The sequence below is a fragment of the Neofelis nebulosa genome, chromosome 1, assembly GCF_028018385.1.
Source record: "Neofelis nebulosa isolate mNeoNeb1 chromosome 1, mNeoNeb1.pri, whole genome shotgun sequence".
Classification (NCBI taxonomy): domain Eukaryota; kingdom Metazoa; phylum Chordata; class Mammalia; order Carnivora; family Felidae; genus Neofelis; species Neofelis nebulosa.
In genome coordinates this window covers 71,472,066-71,495,238 of record NC_080782.1, presented here as the reverse complement: position 1 = coordinate 71,495,238, position 23,173 = coordinate 71,472,066, and the positions used below count along the sequence as shown (strand labels likewise).

The 23,173-nt window shown below is 31.5% G+C and overlaps 1 protein-coding gene and 1 long non-coding RNA gene across 5 annotated transcripts in view; both read right to left on the bottom strand.

Moving 5' to 3' along the window:
• Nucleotides 1-23,173, bottom strand: part of FBXL17 (F-box and leucine rich repeat protein 17) — a 507,842-nt gene that overhangs the window by 408,863 nt on the left and 75,806 nt on the right. The gene's annotated exons all lie outside the window — the stretch shown is intronic.
• LOC131509560 (uncharacterized) lies at nucleotides 3,869-9,698 on the bottom strand. The gene is made up of 3 exons (XR_009260574.1): nucleotides 7,900-9,698; nucleotides 6,020-6,104; nucleotides 3,869-3,891 (listed from the first exon to the last, which is right to left on the bottom strand). It is a non-coding gene; the product is annotated as an uncharacterized LOC131509560 (long non-coding RNA).

The following is a 23,173-nucleotide window of genomic DNA, read 5'->3' as shown; positions in this document are numbered from 1 at the left end:
GCTTAGAAACTGAGTTTGATGGGGAAGATGAGACAGGACTGACTCTGAAGTTTCTAGCTTGGAAAACTAGCAAGAAGTGATAACATTAAAGGGATATAGGAAAAAACAACAGGAGTTGAGGGGAATTGGGGTATGATTCATGATTTGAAATAATCTAATATAGCTGACACTACTAGTCTTAATGTTTATATAAAAAGTCAGTTACTTTCAGTTATGATATATAAAAAATACCAACGTAAATTTCTTAAACATTTCTTTTGGCTGTATTTATACTGTTTTCTTGGCAAAAATACATCTAACACTAAGCATGGAATTTCTTCTTGGAAAGTATAACCTAAAATAAAAAGATCAACCTCCCTAAAACCCAAAAGGACTGATTTATTTACTGTACATTATTAATGTATGAGGGGTTAAGACTTTGATACAGCTGTAGCACTCACTTTGATGTCAGTACTGAAAGAAGTACCACAGTTGCCTTCTGCAACTAGTCTTAATGAAAATATAGTTTTCACATCTCTGAGAGTATCAAATGTCACTTCAGACCTTTTTTGCTTTGCTCTGAGTAGTTTTATTAACATTCGTATTCATATCAATTATTAAAATTAACATTTTAAAATTAGTAATTTGCTTTATTAATGTCTACTTGAGTTATAAGTATGCATTTCAAGCAAAATAAAACATTCAACATGACAGTGTAAAATTATTTTAAAAGCTGCAATAAAAACAGTAATTGCTTTTTCTAGTGTAAGAATTCTTACTTTCTTTTTACTTCAAACTGTTACTAAGAAAGAAAATCAAATAGAAAAGGATTTCTTTTTCTAAAACATTAAATCCAGCAGCATTCAGCTAATGCAAAGATAACATAGGAAACGTCAAACTGTCCTTCCTCAATTTGGTAGTTTCCACATAAGGCAAATAAAATAATTATTTCTTTTAATAACTTAATAGGTACACAGAGGGTTAAGACCATCCACTTCCTTAAGAGGGTAACATATAATTCAGCAGAATATAGCAATAAAGTTAGGAAAACTTACTTATACAGTAAAGACGATAAAAATGGATCATTTTATAATCTGTAATAATAAAGGCATTCGGGTGAACTTTATGAAATACAGTTTTTAGACATAAATCTATACTGCGACAGAATTATATAAGACCTCTGTTGTTAAGAAATGTAATTACTTAACAACAAAATATTTTTGCTGAAATCACAAATGAAAATACATATATTTGACCAACAGGTGGTGCTCAATTTCCACTTACAAAGAAAATAAATCTTCCCCAAAGCGTTTCCAGCACAATGAAATCATTTTCAGACTATGTGGCAATTTTAAAAACTCAAACATCAGGAGAAAACCCAGTGCATAAACATTATTTTAACTGTTTCTATTGCACAGAGAAAAATAATTTTGGTTACCTTGCAAAAGAATTTTAAGACTGACACTGACTGCCCATTCATCTACAGAAGAGTGCTAAAACAGTTTTAAAATTTTGCTGAAACATTTCTTTTCAAAATTAACATTGAATACTGCAAAAAAAAAAATGTTAAGCAACTCAGAAATATACTTTAAAAAATTAACCAAATTAAAAAATAATTTTAGGTCATTTCATACCAAATCATGCTTCAGAATTCTAAGTATTTAACATTCTATCCTTTGCTGGAAAGATAGCTTTAAAAACAAAAACAAACACACAAACAAAACTAAGAAATTCAGCTAAGCCAGAAATCAGTATATTTCTGAAAATTTAGGTTTCTATAGGCCATTATATTCTTTATTCGTAAAAACAGTTGAACCCCCAATTGTCTGGCTGAATTCTAACTCTAAGTGCCATTCTCACCAAAAGCAATGCCTTTACTTCTTACCAGAAGAATGATAAAACAATTTCAGTCTTGCATTTCCACAAATACCCAATTAGGGCTTCTATTATACAATTTTAAATTTATCTATTATACAACTAATTCTTTCTTCTTCTAATGGGAGAAACAGAGTACTATAGAAATTCTGCAAAACCTAATAGCATTATATGATAAAAAATACTCCAACACAATAATCTTTAATCTATTCAAGCTACACTGTTCTTGCTATTTAATGTAAAGATAAGGCAAAAAGTATTTGGCTACTGAATGTCAAAAAGAAGGATAGAAGACTTTAAGAAAATTTACTTTTTTGCATAAAACCTGTGCACAGAAAAAGGCACTGCTAATCTATTAGTCAAAGGGAGAGCTATAAAGCAGGATAGACATAGATTTAAACTAAAATCCAAACAAAACAATTTCAATGGCTTTTTAGTTTTTTTTTTTTCTTTTTTTTTTTTTTTTCAACGTTTTTTTTTTATTTATTTTTGGGACAGAGAGAGACAGAGCATGAACGGGGGAGGGGCAGAGAGAGAGGGAGACACAGAATCGGAAACAGGCTCCAGGCTCCGAGCCATCAGCCCAGAGCCTGACGCGGGGCTCGAACTCACGGACCGCGAGATCGTGACCTGGCTGAAGTCGGACGCTTAACCGACTGCGCCACCCAGGCGCCCCAATGGCTTTTTAGTTTTATTGGAAGCACCCAAAGCCCTAAGTTTTGCTTTACAAAAATTAAATGCCACTGATTACTAAGTTGCTTAATGGTGTTAAGAAGAAATCAGTTCAAATTCAGTCTGAGAGATGGGAAACAATGTTATAATTGCAGAAAATAGAAATAAATTTTTAAAAATAGCAAAGCTCCCGATCAACACAAAACACAATTCATCCCTTGATAATACACTATTTTCTCATACAGAATTTTAAAGCGTCATAAGTCTTAACAATTCTTAATTCATTCTATTTGATTTTTAGAATCATGCTTATTTATTCCCTGTTATTAACTAGTCATTAATCAAAAACCTAATTTAGTTCTTACATATTTTCAAAAAGCAGCAAAAAAATTTAAACTTCATACTTTAACATTTAAAAATATATATATTTATTCTTGCACTTTATAAGGTGACTCTTCCACATCCACATCAAAATCAAAATTCTGGCTGGCTGAGCTAAACAATATTTAAAATTAACTTTCAGTTTTATAAAGTGCCCTTATTTCATTACAATACAACATATCAAATTTTCCTGTTACCTAACTGCCAATAGAGACACCTAATTATAATGAGTACACATCGAAAAAGTAGCCCCAATTTTTTGCTGCTATTCTACAGCAGTCTGATTTATACCAGTTTTTAGAATTCTCTAACATTGTTAAAGTCATTTAGTCAAGAGTCTACCAAAATCTTGTTTTTCTTTTAAACTGATGGCAGAATTATACCTTTATGATATACAAGATAAATTCCCAGTTTGCAACTAGTTTAAAGCTCCTCAAATAAATCCCTCCCTTCTACTCCTTAGTAAACCCCCACAAGACACCATATTTTGTGCATACAGAACAGCTTCTCATTGTTTTCTTCATATCTACACAAGCATGTTTACATTACAGAAATATGTACCAGAAAACAAAGATATACTTAGTTTAGAGATAGAAAAATGTTTCAGTTACAATGTAAAAGTTACTGAATATGGAAAGAAAAGCCAGCAGGTAGTTAGGCTCACTTCTACACAATCTTTCCACTTCAGATAAAGATATGGATTTCCTACAGAAAACTCACTGGCTTTACTTTTCAATAAATTGCCAAAATGAGTATCTATACTTTAAAATGCAAGAAATATAAAAATTTAAGTCAAAAAAAAAAAAAAAAAAGGCCAGTCTGTCCCTGTTCACAATTGCCTGCTTGTCCAGCAAGACCTGGGTCCCTAGGTAAGTTATCCACTCTGCAGAAGCTGATGAAAGTAGTGCATGTGAAATTCGGAAGGCTCCAGAAGGAACTAAATAGCGTGGAACACAATAACACGATAAAATGTCAGTCGAGAATCTGCAAAAAAGGGTAGATGTCATGGAAAAATCATTAGATATTTCTTCCCAGAACATCTAAAATGATGGGTAAATGAACCTAAATGTGCAAATTTAGACCCTAAACTTAAAGGTTTCAGAAAATGAATTTCTTAGAGCTCAAAAGTAATGTGTCCATTCTCACAGGGAATTTTGATTACAGTTCCAAGTTTGTACAATCTATAGTTTCTAAAGCCAGAAATAAATGGTTACATTTCAGACTCTCATTTGAAATTTTCAAAAAATGTTTTAAACTAATCACTGGTTCTGCTAATGATTAGAGTACATGGTTTCATTTTTATACCTCTGGCTCAAGAAATTTTAGTGACATAACTAAAATAATTTAATATACACTTTACTATTCAAAAATCTAAAATGAATAATTCTTTACACAGAGACACACTCTCTTTCCCCTACTTGTTCAAAGTGGCCTAATTTAGAGACAAATAGATTCACAATTTTTTTCATGTACAACTTTTGGAATTGTACAATAAATGTGTCCAAAAAGAAAGATAATGGTTTTAATTAAATGTGCAGACCAAATTACCTACTGTATTATAGGGCAGTTGTTAAAAATTAATGGCTATAAAAGACCTGATTCTTTTATATTACTTAATTATCTCCATATGGAGATTTTTACTATAAAGTAAATATGTTTAACAATGTTCTATATACAGAAAAGATGTATTCATTCTATGGAGTTTTACTTAGTTTTATTTTGCTATGGTAGCAATTTGAGAAAACCTAGAGGGCAGCTCCTAGACCTAAAAATTATTCGTTAGTATGAAATAAGTCACTTAGCTTCTTTTACACACACACACACACACACACACACACACACACACAAAGCAACAAAGAGAAAAGAAAAAAATAAAGATGTGTATTTCTGGCTACATTTTTATTACCTAGAATTTATGTAATGAAGGCCTACATGGAATTGTTTTATATATATAAGGGTAGAATTCTGCTAGTTCCAAAATATTGTTGACTCAAAATGATTTATAATTAAAGATCACAGTTAGGAAAATAAAATGTATATCAAAGAATATATGTATGTTTAAATATGTTTATAGTTTAAAATAATAGCTTAAAATATAGTCTATAATTAGATTATAGACTGTAGTAAAGTATCTGTATACATAAACATAATAAAAAGCAACATACCTACTAAAGGTTTTTTTCTATGAAATGAAACTGATTCATAAAGTAACCACTGTAGCATTTTAATTATACCTTTTCACTGCATTTTTGTCTACTGAATGTAAGAAACAGTACAAATAAAACTCAAGGATCTCTGAGTTGTTATTTCTACCACTTGTTAATTCTGAGACCTTTGGCTTTATTTTGTTGCTCGGTTTTCTATCAACTACTCTCAAAATGGAGGAGGCACATATTTATATAGATAAATTAAGTGATAAAAACCTAAAATGAGTTTAAAAGCTTTAAAATGCATATTAGTAAATGGAATTTTTAAAACAAGTCACCTTTTCATGAAGAACTGTTGGCACCATCTGAATTACAAAACAATTTTAAGCCAGTAATTTTACTACATTTCTTTTAGCACACAGTTACTACAGTTTACCTATGCTGCAAGATTCTGACATCTTTCTTACACAGCACTTGAAGTCACATTTCTCATGGACAAAGATTTAAATACTATGTTAACTACTATCTTTATATAATGGAAATTTAATTGAGGTAAGTTTTATATTTTTGTTTTTATTTGTAATTCTGTAGATCTAGTCTTAAGAAAAAAAATTAAAAGCTGGAGAAATAATAACTTATTCTTGCATCGATGCTAAGTGATAAAGCTTCATTATTCCTGGAAAATTACAGTTATCAGCATAAATGGAGTTATCAGTTATAGTCAATTATATCAACTATAAGTTATCAGTATCAACAGAGTAGGTTATTATTTACTCAGAGACATATTTTCCTATTTAGAAGAAGAGTAAAAAATTCAGAATCCAAAGAAGTTTGGCACATTAATTCCTCGAATGATAATTTCTATGAATTTATAAATAAACTGGTAATAACAAAATCTAAATATTTCTCATTCTTAATGGGAGATATAAGTATTGATATAACAGGATAACTAATTTTAAGAATACCTCCTAGTAGAACAGGCAATCCAACCATTTCTCATGTCGTGATTGAAATATGACATTTCTGTGCGCCAACCCATCATAAGTCTTTCTGAAAAACATGCCACAAATTTGGACCAATCAATAAAGCAGTTGGTCAAGGCTAATTTAGCTGAAAATACAGATGTCATCAATGTAACTAAATTGACACATCCAAGGAAAAACAAAAGTTTACACTAAAATAGACAAAGATAGTCTAATGATTACTCCTAAATGAATATAAAGTCATCACTAGTCAAAAATACTTCAAAAATGAATTATATCAATACAATGTCATTGAGTAATTTCCCTAAAAAAAGTGAGCGGAGGGTTCATCTTTGTTTTTGGAATAATTACTTCAAATAGAGTCTCAAAAAGAAAGTTAGAAATCCAGATTGCTTCCTGACTCTACTCAGTTAAGTTGTTACAAGACTCTCCAAACAAATCTTTAGCCTGAAGAAATAATCACTTCCAAATTAGCCCTTTTAAAAAAGTGAGTTAGCTCATCATTGCCTAGGCCTCAGAGAGGCATTGAAAAATTAAGATACTTAGAAAACGTAATTCTACACACAAAACCTGAAAACTTTCTTCTAAAGAAGCAACTATAATTAAGATAATAATTTTCCTCATCAAAACGCCTAAACCTAATTGAACCATTTAGGAAATATATGCAGTATTTCTTTTTTTTTTTTTTTCAACGTTTTTCATTTATTTTTGGGACAGAGAGAGACAGAGCATGAACGGGGGTGGGTCAGAGAGAGAGGGAGACACAGAATCGGAAACAGGCTCCAGGCTCCGAGCCATCAGCCCAGAGCCTGACGCGGGGCTCGAACTCACGGACCGCGAGATCGTGACCTGGCTGAAGTCGGACGCTTAACCGACTGCGCCACCCAGGCGCCCCTGCAGTATTTCAATTTAAGTGATATTTACTATATTTAAATATTTTAAGGAATAGTATGTTTGTAATTTGTGGGATATTTTAATTCAAAGTGTTTCACAGACATTGGCATATGTATACATATATACATACACACTAAGGTTTTTTTGCAATGTACTCTATGGAATTCATATGTAGATATAATTTGTTCTTGTTTTTTTTTTTTTTTAAGAAAAACCTATGCTGAATGAAAAACTGGTGATAATTCATAGTTCAAAATAATTTTTTTTTATTTTATAAAAAAGCCACAGAATTGAGATGCCTGGCTGGCTCAATCAGTAGAGCATGTGACTCCTGAAACCAGGGTCATAGTTCAAGCCCCAGATGGGGTGCAGATTACTTAAAAGGAAGGCACAGAATTCCTCTCAGCCAAAAATGTTACAATTAAGTTAACATGTAACTCAATGTAAAGGGGAAAAAAAAAAGGTGATTTGCATGCACTTACTAAATAGAGTACCTAACACATAAGGGGCAAATACTACCGACTTTTTAAAAAAAAAAAAAAAACAGTTGTAGGGGTGTCTGGGTGGCTCAGTCGGTTTCAGCTCAGGTCATGATCTCACGGTCTGAGAGTTCGAGCCCTGCGTTGGGTTCTGTGCTGATAGCTCAGAGCCTGGAGCCTGCTTCTGTTTCTGTGTCTCCCTCTCTCTCTGCCCCTCACCCATCTGCGCTTTGTCTCTCTCTGCCTTTCAAAAATGAATAAATGTTAAAAATTTTTCTTTTTTTAAAAAACAGTTGTACACCAAATTGTACAGCTTCACCATTACATTAAAGTCCCTGGTTCAAATCCAGCTAGTGTTAGTAACAACACAAAAGTGCTTAAGTCGTAATATAAACATCCTTCCTAAGGCTCAGAAAGATTATGAGATTCTTTCATATATAAGAATGCTTGAAAATATACTCCCTTTACTAACTGTGGTCTCTAAATTACCTGGTATAGGACTCAAGTAACAGCCATATAGTGAACCACAATGTATGGCTAAAAACAGAGCAAAATGACCACCATTGGATGAGCCACAGAGATCACATTTCCAGTACCAGCTCAATTCCATTTGACCAAAACACTTCTCCCCAACACACACACACACACACACACACACACACACACACACACACACCTACAATCAACACTATCCATCTTTTTTTTTCTTCATATTTTGGTCTTCCAATCTAAAACTAAATACAAAGTCAACTCAAATTGTTTTCTTTCATTATGTAAAATAACTGAATTTAAGAGTGATGAGTTTGCTCAACATAAAATATACACATTCTGAAAATGGTTTATTTCTTGCATCAACTTTAGAAGACTAAAGTCTTCTCCCATTTAAAATAAAGAGTTTCAAAACAGAATTACTATAACTACAGGAGCAGTCTTCAAAGTTTGATCCAGGGTTTCTCACTCAGGACCTGATCAGGATAGCTATAAAGTCAAAACTATTTTAATAATATGGCTAACAGGTTAAATGCCTTTTCTACTCTCATTTTCTGAGTATACAGTGGAGTTTCTCAGACACTATATGACCTTGTGATAACATAATCACTCTGATGACTAATGGAATGTATGTTTCTATATTCAATATTTTTTTAATTTCAAGTACAAAAAATATCAATAGACATAACAACATAAACAAAAACTCGTTGGTGTCCTGAATAACTTTTAAAAGTATAAAGTGGTCCACAGACCGAAGAGTTTGAGAACCAATGAACAGAAATTTGGTGCCCACAAATAATGCTTTTAACATAGGAGGTAGGGATCATGTATCATGTTCCTTTCCCTCTATCTTTCACAGACCAAAGAAATATATCTCCATCCTTTCTCATTTTATTACAGTTTTAAACACAAATTATCTGTCATGGATACTAAACACCTTCAATACAGTTGTTTTAAATAAATATGAAGCAGCCAAAACTGTCATGTAAATTTATATCTACTACGCTATGCTTCTTTAATTAAATCTGCTTTTCTTCAGGTACCAGCATTTGAGAAAAACTATTTGAGTCTTCATTTGAATCACTGACTTTACTTTAATAAACATATTTCAATAGTGTTATCTATTTTTATTACATAATAATATAGAGTAGTTCAACCTGATATAACCTATATGAACTAACTAAAGAATATAATTATCACTTATAATTGTTTTCATGAGAAACCATTTTCTAGATTCCAATCAAATTCATAAATACACTTCTGGAATATAATCACTTTTCAGTCAAGATTTCCTCTACTTAATTGAAACTAAGCTAGCAAATATATGCAAATATACAGGTCTGCTTTAATTTGGACCTTTAGGTCACAAAGAACCAAAAATCAATTCAAATGAACTCCAGAGAAAGGAAGTCTCTTACAGTTATCAACACAAGAATGAAAAGACCTAGCCACCAAGAGAGCCCTTACCCTCTCTCCTCACATGGTGTTTCGACCTCTCATATTCAATTATTTCCTTTCCATCACCTTCAATCTCAGCCTCATACATAATTAAAAAAAAAAAAAAACAATTTCCTTCCCCTGTGTGGAGGGAGATCTCTTCCTGATCTTGCTCTATGATAAAATAAAAATAAAGTTTTTCCATTAGGAACTGATTCTCTACTGTATGTCTACAATAAAATTTTTCTATGAGGAATGGATTCATTTTCCCAATTTCTAATTTCTAAGACAGGAATTTGATCAGTTCTTGAGAAAGATAAACTTTCTAAGCTTTAATTTCCTCATATGAAAAATGTAGAGATAAGAATACCTACCTGATAAAGCTGTCATAAACCAACAAGTCTTAAAAGATGAGCCTGATGGAAAAGAGGGGAAAGAGAAATTTGAGCAGGAAAGTAAGTGTGAACATCATGTCCAGAAAACTACACGTGAATTCGGCTAAGGCACAGTAGGTTTGTAAGGGCATAGTAGGAGCAAGATTTGCTAAGTGGAAGTCAAGCCAAGAGGGATACTGCTAACCATTCTAAGGAATGTGGAATCTGTACGGAAACAAACATTGAAGGATTTCACCCAAGAACAAGAACTCAAAAGAAAAATAGATTCAAAGAGATAGATAAGATTATGAGTTCAGTACAACTGAGCTTTGAGCATTACTCAGTTTGAACTGAAAATAAAGGTTTATACAGAAAGAGAATAAGACTAAGAATTATTTAGCAGTCTCCGTTTACAGGAGGTAGTTGGAGTCAATACTCAAGCAGTTGCTAAGGGTCCTTTTCCAACAGTTTTGAGCCATCTCCACAGAAAGAAACATCCATACATTTACCTATCTAGTTCTGAAACTAAAGTTTCTCAAAACAATATTGATCTTGGTACACCTGGGTGGTTCAGTGAGTTGAGCATCTGACACTTTATTTCGGCTCAGGTCATGATCTTGCAGTTCGTGAGCTCAAACCACGCATCAGGCTCCATACTGATAGTATGGCGCTTGCTTGGTATTGTCTCTCTCTGCCTCTCTCTGCCCCTTCAACTCTCTCTCTTTCAAAATAAATAAATAAACTTTAAAAAAAATATTGACCTTTACTGTTTAATACATCTGCTCACTTCCATTCCTATTTAAAACAACAACAACAACAACAACAACAACAACAACAACAACAACAACCAAACCTGACAGTTTGGATCTACTACATTTATATCCAAACCTACTGCTTGAGCCTTTACTAGCAAAGTAAAACTGATCTAAAAGTACCACTGTAGTACTCAGAGCAGACTCTGATATCTAAGGGCCATTACACTGGAATTTTTAAATCTTATTCATAATTGTCTACATTAATGGAGATACATGAATTTGTATATTTTTAAAGGATCTTTTTACTTTGGGGGTAAATTTTTATACATTTTCTTGAAAAACTTGTAAGTGTATTTATTATTGTTATTATCCTATGAGCATTTAGATATAGGGAAAATATACTTCCCAGTGCCTCAAGTAGGCCTAGAGATTTAATTTTGTAATGCTCTGAAATGAATGAGAAGGACACAATAGTGGTTATACATTTAATATAAATTACTAAAGGATACAGGTCTCCAAGAGGAATTTTTACTACTTTTATGCCTAAAACAACATTAGGCCTTATTTGCTGTAACAGAGGCAGCACAAAGTAGTGGTTAAGCACATGGATTTTAATGAGATAGTGTCCAGATTCTAAGTTTGGCCCTGAAACTTACTAGCTTTCATTTCTCTGTGCTTCAAGTCTCCTCATATGAAAAATGGACATAATATTACCTACCTCATAGAGATGGTATGAGAATTAATCTAGTTAAAATAGGTAAAGTATATCACAGAGTGCTGGTTTCACATGTTAAGTATTATTATTTACCTTGGAGCAAGTTATCTAGCCAGACTCTTACTTCTTTTAAGTAAAGGGGCCTTTCACTGTGGGTCTGTCAAGTACTTTATCGTTCTCAGTATAAAGAGTAAGGCTGCCATTTTTCCATCATGATGTCCATAGAGTGTTGAATCATAGTATTTTAAGTTATGTACAATTTGAAAGTCTTACATAAAAGAGAACGTGAACCTTCATACTCTCTCTCTTCTCTCATTATCACTAGTTTGTATACAAAAAACCCAAAGTACTGACACTAGTAATTGTTCCATGCCATTAAATATATTAATTCACTGTCATGATTATGTCTACTTTAATCACTGTCATTTATTGGTTATTACACTATCCCTCTCTTTTGTACTGAACACATTGTTTTTAGGTATCCATCATGAAACCTAAAAAATAATGGTCTGGGGCCACTGACTATCAAGTCAAGTACTCCTATACGTATTGATAGTTATAGTGATGACCCTGAATCAACCAGAAAGTCTATCTTAATATATTCTCTTTAACAAAGTATTTTAGAAAGGTTGAAAAAGGTTTAAATTTAAATAAGTGACCTTTAGTTATCTAGTCTATGGTGTAAACTCTTCTGTAGATGTTCTCCCAAATTACTTCTTGTTATAGGATAACGTTTAAAATATATTAATTAGTGAAGTCATATATAAAACATAACATTTTTTGGAAAATACAAATTATATTTACATAGAAAAATCCTGACAATATTCATTCAGGTATAAACAGTGATTGATTTGTCTTTGGGTTCTGGGTAATTTGTGATTTCTGCCATTTTGGCTTTGTGTTTTTCAAGCTTTCCTTAATGACGATGTACTGATTTTGTAATTTAAAAAAGCAAATAAAGAAATAAAAGGATTCTCTACCTCTTCTCATCTGTTTATGTTTAAAATAATACTCCATATCTAATAATTCAAACGAAAACTATTCTATTTAGGATAAGTCTGACAGCTAAAAATCACTAAAAAGTTTTTCTAAAATTTAAAATTTCTATCAAATGCAAAGTATCATTCTATAAATTAAATATTTAAGGTCTTTCAGGGCAGGTGAATTTCTGTGCATTAAGAGCTACTTTTAAATAATTGTTTGAGAATTATTCAGGCCTTCCTAACCATCACCAGGATGTTCTGAAATAGGATATCCTATAGAAGATCACAGTTTTAAAACTGCAAGGTCTCACAAAACAGGTAAAATTTGTGAGTGGACTACCATTTCCAGTAGCTGCAAAAGGACAGTGAGGTTAAGAAAAAAGCACTTTCCACACTATTCATTTACCCTGACCCATAATATATGAACTATTCCTTTTCTACCCAAGTAGCTCCCTATTACCAAACTTAAAAACTGTTTTACTCTAAGAAATCATTTTTTTAAAAAGTCCTCTACTCCAAATTTACCCACCCTGTTTTCATTTAAATAATCCTCTTAGACTATCTATATCCCACAATGTTTAATTACGTCAGAAATTGCCCATTTAAACTGTGTAGCTTCAATAAATAACCTAACTATGGTTGCAACGTGTATCATTTGAAACTTTAGCAAGTTTCTTACACTAAAAAAAATTCCCTTAGACTCTTAAGGTATTTTTTTAAATTGTCTCAAAAAAAAAAAAAACCAATTTAGAGCTATATCTACTGAAGAATCAATAAATTATGTATGTTAGGATACTTACTTAATTTTCTTGCAGGGCCCTCTACCACTGCCCTATTAAATAACCATTACATCATTATTTAACATCAAAGTGTGGAACATAGGCTTCTTTTGCTTTAAACAAAAAGCAGTATGTGACTTGCAAGCATCACCTACTTACACATGTCCTACATGGCCCAAGACTGAAAATCCACGGATAATTTTCCTTCACTATCTGCTGCTGCCTGTAGAGATTTAATCTCCTTTCCTCTCCTAGCCAAACTGTCGGCAAACTTCTTCAGAGAACTCCAGCCATCACCATTCTGGCTTCAAGTAGGGAACAAGTCAGGACCAGGTCAACACAAATTAAATTTGGGACTAAAGAGGAAATGGAAATAAGGGAAAGGTAAGCACCACTGATATGATCGCATTCTACTTTCAGTTCCCCATTGCAAAAAAGTTAATCTACCTACCCTTCCTTCACATACATTTTTAACACTAATTCTTTTCATGATCTCCCTTGGAGATGCAACAATGAAGTCTATACAGAAAATGACTTTTGGTTTCTGAATCCCCAAATATCCACCACTGCTATCTGTCCTTGGACTGAGCTTTCCCTAAGTGTTTTTTATTCCTTCTCCAAATCTCTGTTATTTGTATAAACTCTTAGAAAACCTCAAAAAGATAGAAGACTTGCTCTGGTGATAGGAAAAGAAAAGGGAATACTAACACTATTTTGTGTCTTAGTTGAAGAAAGGAAAAAAAAATCCTAGTTACAAAAAGAGTGGATGATAACAAGAGGCTAGTAATGAACCTAAGAAGAGAAGAGATGAAGGCCCAATGCCAGGAAATAATGAGTGTGTTCTAGGTATTTTCAATGGAAGAGTTCTAGTCAGACCCTTTAGTTTCCAGAGTAAAAAACCTGTTCCCCAGATTCCAACACCTACTTCTGTGCCCCCAGCTAGCTCACTGCTGAAGTTCCTGTCCAGGTCTTTGGAGTCATCATGAAAAGACAGAAATGTGTCCTCTGAATCTCCTAACCTAGTGCTCTGAAGATATTTTTCTATAGAAATATTCTTATCAAAAGCAGCTAAGCCTCATAATCGCAGCACTATTATAGTTCATAGGAAATGCTACGTAGACTAGCTTAGAAACACATTACATAAAACACTCCTAGGAAAAGGTGTTCCTAGTTTCACTCAACTCCTTAAAAAAAAGCACATCTTTAAAAATTCAATGCTGGAAACTACTCATTTGTAGGTCATGAACTACCTCTACTTCTGATGCAACCATAGCTAGTATGGCAACCTTTCCATGTAGAAAAGCAAGTTCCCTTATTCCTATTTAAAAAAAAAAATAGAATCTCCTTTTTCTAAACTTAAATATCCTGAGTAGCAGATTGCCTGATTATAGCAGTACAAGCCATTGCTGGAAGGCAACCCAACAGTGGGATGAGAGTAATTTCACACGTATCTTCTATTTAAGCAGTCACACATGTTACGACACTGCACAAATGCCAAAGTGTGAGCAAAAACCCCTAACTTTTATAAACCTAAGTTTCAGTTGAAGAGCCCTGTAAAACTTAAGGAAAATAAGCCTGCTATTCTAATCCTGAATTTGTTACTTAAAAAGTACTTTAATGGAGTAAAATCATTTCTATCCTTAAAAATACAAGTATGTAAATTTTTCACTATTCTGAGGAAACACAAATATATGTTATTCTATATAACATTCACAAATATATATTCTTTTTTCAGGACCTTCTAATTAAAATGCCCAATACTGACAATTTCAAAGTTAGTGCCTAGTCATACCAGTAGTTACAGCATACTCTTCCCTCATTCCACCATAATAAGCTAATGGCAGTCATCGATTTCCTGTTTTCAGGTCAGACCAAAGTTACTTGTATGAAATACAACTGAATTTAAATTGAATCAATTAACAAACTCCAACTGATTGTTTCTGTCATATTTTTAAGTGGAAGTGAACATTTACATACAGCCAAATCTCAGTTGCTAAAGATTCAACAACTATCCAATGCTCATGCTACTTTATTTGTCCTTCCAACTTCCACTTTCAGTTCTTCTTCACTTCTTACCCATTGAATAGACAGGAGAATTTTGTTTTCAAATGGTGCATAAATTAGACAATTGCAAGGTGTTAGAAAGAAGAATCCACCTCTCCCAACTTGCTACCTGATAATAATTCTTCTAACACCACCAATGTATATATAAGCCATTCTATTCAGGTAAGTAACTGGGATCACAATTCTTCTGGAATAAGCCCTACCAAACACCTACATTTACTTCCAAACTTGCGCACCCAGACTGGATAAACGTGCTTTGAAAGCAAATATTTCAATGTGAAAACAATGGGCCATGTATCTTCAAAAAGCAGAAGCTTAAGGCCATTTAATGCTAACTCTACCTTTTGCTACATGGAAATACATCACTGTGTTAGTGAGGAAGGAATTAAAACAGACAGACCTAGTTCTGTCATTCATTTATAGCAAGCTAACAACTGCAAAATATAACCTTAGTAGCTATACTAAACTATTCAGCTCATTTACATTTCAGCAAGAGTTAGACCTCAGCAAAAGAAGGATGAAACAGTCTAGTACTGAGTTTGGTAATTATCTTCAATTGTTTATATTTATATATTACTATATTTCCATTATTCCTCTACCCACTACTAAGATAAGAGCTATCGTTTCACTCATCAGCCTCAGTGAAAATGAACACAACAGATTCTGTAAAATATTTAGGTTCATATCGCCATTTATAATTCTGCACACTGTATTTAATGCCTCAGTCCCAAATATATCTAAAACTATTTTTTGAACATCCAATATAGTAACTTTATAATAAAAATTTTACAAAAACTATGTGAAGAAGGTTCTGATAATAAAAGATCTAGAAATAAAAATCATAGTACTATGAGGGGCGCCTGGGTGGCGCAGTCGGTTAAGCGTCCGACTTCAACCAGGTCACGATCTCGCGGTCCGTGAGTTCGAGCCCCGCGTCAGGCTCTGGGTTGATGGCTCGGAGCCTGGAGCCTGTTTCCGATTCTGTGTCTCCCTCTCTCTCTGCCCCTTCCCCGTTCATGCTCTGTCTCTCTCTGTCCCAAAAATAAATTAAAAACGTTGAAAAAAAAAAAAAAATCATAGTACTATGAATAGTTACCATAATGAAAAATGCATTCACAGTCAAAATAGAGGATAACGGGAAATACCATATTTGGTGGCAAAATGCTAAAAATTAATAATTCTAGGCAAAGGGTATAGGAGTTCTTTGTACTATTTTTGTAACACTTCTACTTTGAAATTATTTCAAAATACAACAATTTAAACACCTAAAATGAAAGCAAAAAAAAAAAGACCGTATTTAAAACATTTTCCTTAAAATACTACTAATACTTAATAAGTAACTGAGTAACCTTAAACACTAACATTTTTCTACAGTCTTCTGAATATATTCCCCTGAACTGTGGTAAAGAGAAAAAATCTATGACTTCAAAAATACTCTTAAAAATAACCATAAACTTTACACTGTCGGCCAGTATTGAAATGGTATAGTCAAAAAGTTTTTAAACTATGTTTAAAAAGATTCAATTTATAATTTGGTGTGAAACAGCAAATTGCTAAGATTTCCCATAAGTGAATTCAGAAAAATAGCACAAGGGAAATAATTTATAATTTAATGTTCTACTATAATGACTGGCACATTTGATATTATAATTAACAAATAACAAATTGATATTATTAACTTTAATCCTAAATTTTGTTTTTAATCTGAGTATTTCTTCTTCCACATTACAAATTTAATTCAGATTAATATAGTATTAGAAACTTAAATGGTCTGTCTATACAACCTAGATATTAGCCCCCACAAAAAAGCAAAAAATAACATTCAGTTTCTGAAATTACTACTTATAAAAGTGATAAAATACATTTATTTCATTTCATCATTCTAAAATAAGGCAAGAAAATCTCTGGAGTCCTAACATTTGGAGTAATAATATATTTATATAACACTTACAGCTTATAAAATCCTTTAAAAGCTCTAATCTTGTTTTAGTCTATAATCTTACATCCTAGGTAGGACAGGTATCATAACACCAATTTAATAGGTGAATTTTATAACCCATTGAAATATTAAGACCATTTATTGTCTTACTTTCCTATTTTAAAAAGTTTTTCCATTTTATTTAGTTTTATGAAGAAAAATATAAGTGCCATGTAATACATCATTATGTTCAATATGACAACTATCTCTAAAAATCACTTAAGAATGATAGATGAATATTTTTTTTGAAACTGATCAACTAACAAGGTTGCAAAAATGCAGCTCATTAGAAAGCAAAAATAATAAAAACTTAGGAAAAGAGCGTATCAGTAAGGTCACATTATTATTGAAGCAAAAAAGAAAAATACATTCAAAAAAATTGTAATGTATCTTCTTTAGAATCTATCTAGAGCTTATAAGATCTAGAGAAGTAAGAAGAAAATGTGCTTGAGTGACCTATTTTTGGTTTTACTTATTTTGAATCTGTTGTTAAAAACAGAAATACCTTAGTAAGATCAGGAAGATTCTCCCCTTTATAATTTAACTTTTGTGCATCTGAATGGTGAGGTGAAAAGTCATATATAATTTTAGTAATGTTACAGTCAATAAACTTTAAATGTACTATATTTCAAAATAGTTTTCTTATATCAAAAAAGTGAAATAGCACACTAAATATCACCCCAAACTTGCATAATTTTAATCAAACCTGATAACAGTTTTCTCTCAGTATTTTTCTTCCAATCATAATACAACTAGGTGACTTTTTATTTTCTTCCAAAAATAAGAACGTTGTCAAAAAAGAAAACGCTTCAAAAAAAATAATAAAAAAAAAAGAAAAAAAAAGAAAAACACTTCAAGCAACCAAGCATCAAACATATTTAATTCGGCACCACATTCTCATAAAAACTCAAAGACTCTTCAACTACAATTAAAATTCTGCTTGCTAATGTATATCATTTGATAATTCAATTAGGATATAAATCTAACATCTTCCAATATTTTAAAATACAGAGGGTATTTAAAAACAAATTAACATGTTGTAACTCTACAGAATACTTTAGAATGGATAATAGGAAACATTTATCTTTGATATATAGAGTAAGTCCAATAAGTAAATAGCCTTCATTTTTAAATGCCCCAAAATGGACACAATATATAACTAATGTCTGACTACAATGCTGCGCTGTAAACACACACACCTTGCTGATGAGGCCATCTCTTGACATCTATTTAACAAGGGTCGTCAGTAATGAGACTCTTTAAGATAAGTTCCACACAGATCTATCCCAAATGGGATGTATTATGATTCATGAAAAATGACATAATATGAACTCAATGAAACTCTACCCTTAGGAAAGATTAAGACTTTCAGTAAAACCCATCCTGCTTACCTGACCCTCTAAACTCTTTAAAGAAGAAAAAAAGATGATCTACTATGATTAAAATACTTACAAGAGAAACACATTTTTAAAAGATTACCAACACGTACTAGAATTGTATTTGAAATGTAACCCATTTTTATAAGGCAAAATCAAGCTCTAATTTCTCATGAAATAACTCCCTGTAACAACAAATTTCTTCTGTCATAGATCACAAGTTAAACCTACAAGACACTTAATAGATGATTAATAAAATCCTACCTTTCACAACACAAGCACTAGTCATCATTGTGTAGAACCTTTTATACAGCAGGTATTCAAAAGTTTATACATATAAATGATAGCTATCTTTAAATATGAACTGTAAAATTTTTAACATTAAAATATCAAAACAAAAAAGTGAGAAACATCTTCACATTTAGAAGACAACACTGATTTCTCGTGTTGAATGATGCCCACTCATTATTAAACAAACTAGATTCCATATAGTTTAGCCTTGCCTATCAAGTAGTCATTTTAAACAGCAAGGCCATGTTGTAAATACAATAAACAAATGAATTAAATAACTGCACACCATTAGGTACCATAGAATAAACACAAAATGGAAATTATACTATTGATTTTTTAGAGATCAGTAATCACTAAATCACACCAAATCATTAAACTATTAGCAATCTTGTAAGTTATTGTAAATCCAACTAATCACACAAAATACCACTTGTGATATGGAGCCAATATACATTGTTCCATTTTAGGTTTTTAAAACTTAATTTGTGTATGTATTAAAACCATCACATTTAAAACTCTTTATAGTAATAATTACCAATCATACAAATTATCTCAATTTCTAGTTCTGAGTTATGTTTCTATCAAGTCCCATCAGGTATTAACTGAAACAGGTGTGTTGCTAAATGTTAATTTCCTGTATTATATTTTCGATTAAAAAGTTTTTAAAAACATGTGAAGTTGACATATTAGTTCCCCAAAAACTAAACCTATGTATATTCATTTATTTGTTACAATCATACTACCAAAACCTTAGTCATAACTTTTAACGAGCACTTTTAATGATAACAATAATTTTCCTGCAATCTGCTAAAGAAAACACTCTTAAGTATTTTGGTATAAAAATTAAGATATGTTACACTGAAGATTAATCACCTTAATTAAGTACAATAAGAAAGCATTTCCATACATCTTAACATGCCAAATTCATTAAAAAAAATATGCCAGTATCCACATAACACTTAGTCATATTAAAAATGTTATCGTAAAGCAATATTAAATATCTATCCCAAAACCTGTAAAGAATTTCAGCAATCAAATGGAGCAGTAATTTTAGTATAAAAGTATATGCACCTTACATATCCAGTGATTTAAAGGCAAAAGCATTTTATGTATGTATCCTATCTATCAGTCTATGTATTAGCAGACAAATAATCACATGAAACTTAACTGTTTTTACTGGAGCTGTATTTTCCAAAATAAAATCTTTAATAGATCATTAAATAACAATAAAATTAAATATATGGTTCTTGTCTAAAATGACTTTCATGAAGCAATTAACAAAACATTTCATTTCCTGTACATACAACAAAATAACATACTAATTAATAGAAAGCTATAAAAACTGTGAACGTTTTTCCTTCCTAACAAATGAATGTTAGGTTCTCTAAAATTGAGAAAAAGACCAACACAAACAACAAAAAGATGACCTATTTTAAAATAATAGTAATGAGGTACATACTCATATATCATGTTCAAAAACAGAGCAATACCACATCCAGTAACTTAATGTCTTAGCAGGTTTTCACCCTTCCTACAGCTTTACCAAAACAGTAAGTTGCACAAATATCAAGCAAAAGTATTTACCAAACTCCTATTATACACCTTATATGGTGCTATGTGTTAATAACTTTGCAATCATTTTTATTTTTATTTTTAAATAAATCCCAAACAATCCAATATTGTTTTAAAAAGAGTATACAGAAAACAATGTTCTTCAATAACCAACAAGCAAAGAGGCCCCGACATTTCTGAGGCAAGAAGTGAAAACTGGTTTTAAAAACTGATAGCATTTGGTAACTTATACTATTTGTATATGATATTTTCAAATATGAGATATTATTTTAGTTCTTCCTCATCAAAACTGTGTTTAATTAAGCCTTTCTGAGTACTGTATGCAATCATAAACAGAAAAGAGTAGCCCAATTTATCATAGGCACGAGAGACTTAGAATTTAAAGTATATGGAATCAACAGCACACAAGATAAAGATACAATACAACTGCTCTCAGAATGAAATGTTTAACATTCTCATCCATGGCATTAAAACCATAAGCCAAACAAGTAATGGTTATGAAAACAACTGTCTAACATCCATCATATTTGTGATAGGGTGATTGCAATTAATTACTAAAAGGTTTTTAACACTACTGTTTTAAAAACCACAGCAGAAATTAAATATTCATTTAAAAAATAAGTTATAGCACATCCCCAAAACAAGGCCAAACCCAACCATGACTGACTATGCTTGATGTGACACAGCTGGAACATTCTGCTTTGTCTACTCCCCCTTAGAGACACAAGGTGGGGACAAACAGTGCTTGCCTTCCAATGTTTTTATTCTACATATACAGACAACAAACGAAGTATTTTAAATAAGCCATTCCACTTCATTTTTTCTTCCATGTAATAGTGTTAAAATTATATTATCAATCTCATTCTTGAAATTGATCATCTAAGTACAGCATGAGCAGAGTTAGCAACAGGAAAAAAAATCACCATTCCCATTAAGAGATTTTTAAATACATTAATATGTACTTTCTCTGAAATTTTCTTTGATAGTAAAATTAACAATGTGGCATTACTCCTAAAATAAAACAAAATTAAATATCATATTTCTTGGATTAAAGCATTTCTAATTTGGTTAGGACAAACAACTACCATTGTGGAGAGGTTATATCTAGTGAATTTTATCTGTGCACTGCAATGCAGAAAGTATTCACAATGAGACAACTTGAGTTACTTAACTTTTTCAGCAGAATTTACTTTGTAAGACATTTGAAATAATATGAAGATTTCAATGTTTTCATAGCAGCATTATATTAATATTTCTTAAATGCAAAATAATTTTGAAAATAGTTATAAACATCCCTAATATATTTTAAATAGACAAAAATCAATAATCTAAAAGTAATTACTTTAGTAGGATAAAATTATCTCAGAAAAGCAATTTAAATTTTGATAACTTTCACTTTTTAAATTAGTTATTTGCAAATGTGCAACTATTAATATACAACCTAGAATAATTACCTCTGGAATCCAAGCTAGACACTACCAAAAAGTGAACAGCAATATTTTTCCTCAAATAAGTGTATCTGAAATGTGTGCAGTGAAAAATAAGTTTATCAAACATGATCCAAAACTGTTCCCTAAGATCCAAAAGTGACCTATTGGCACTGAATGCTGTTTATACATCATTAAAAAGTACTCAATTTTGATAATATATTCTTTAAAAAATATCTACTCTCTTAGCTCAAAAATCATTTTCTGACATGATAATAAGACCTTTCTTTAGAACGTTTAGCACTCTATACTTATCTCTCCTTACTACTTTGAACTTATTTCATCATTTTTAATCCTCAATGTTTTCCTGTTCTTTTACCTTGAACATTATTCCTTTCCTTACCTTCTTTTATGCCCTTCTTTTTGTCTTTTCATATTTCATTCTTTCTTTAAGCCAGCAGCATATGAAGCCAAAGTGACCTATGTCACCAGGTCTGAGATAGCTATAAAAAACAAATTCTTACTGTTTTTAAGGGAAGATAAACAAGGCAGTTACCATCTGGGAGAGGATGAGGGGATTTTAACCCACCAGCAAGCCTGTCCAATAAAACTCAGACTCGAATCAAGTGATTATAACTTCTCATGCACACACATAGAGCTCTTGGAAAGCATCCAAAATTTTTTTTTTTATTTCTTCTCTCTTGTCTAGAAAAGAGAACTAAAAGCATAATTGGGCTATAATAATCCAATCTCTTTCACAAGTCTATTGAACTCAAAAATGTTTCAAATAAAGTCTTTATAAGCTAAGACTCTAAATGTCTTGAAAATTTTTAATTTTATTTAAACATTTAAATCTGAGGGAAAGCTAAACTGTTTTATGCTTCCCACAATTTTTGCTCCAACTAATAAGAATATCAATTACTAAATATGTAATTACTACATTATTCAAAAATGAAAACCCCAGATTTTGCAACTAAAAAAAATAGATAAAATAATTCCCAAAGCCTTAAAAACTTGATTTTCAACAATCTTGTTTGAGTAGACTACTTTCAAACAGTGTTTTTAAAAACAGATTAACTTTTAACAATTTAAAGACCATGATTATTTTAATTTGAGAAGAATTATAAAAATTTATTTAAAGGAAAAGCACAGGTTTAATGCCTATCTCCAAACAAAGCTTTATAATAGATATCTAAAATTAAATAATCACCAAATAGTTCACTTAGCAGGGGTGTCCTAAGGGTATGTATTCAATAATATATCTAATGAAAGTAATTTTCATGTTGCCTATAATTTTTGCTCATAAAAACATTATTATTAATATCGTTACTACTACTCACCTGTCATATGGGTATGCATGCATTTGTTGTGTTATGTTTAAATCTATAACAATACTAACATTTCAAATCTTTAATTACTGAATATATTATCAGTAAAGCACTGAATTACAAGACATTGATATCAGTGACTCTAACTAGAGATACAGTCACAACTTCTAAAATATTTATTCTGCTGCTTCTTTG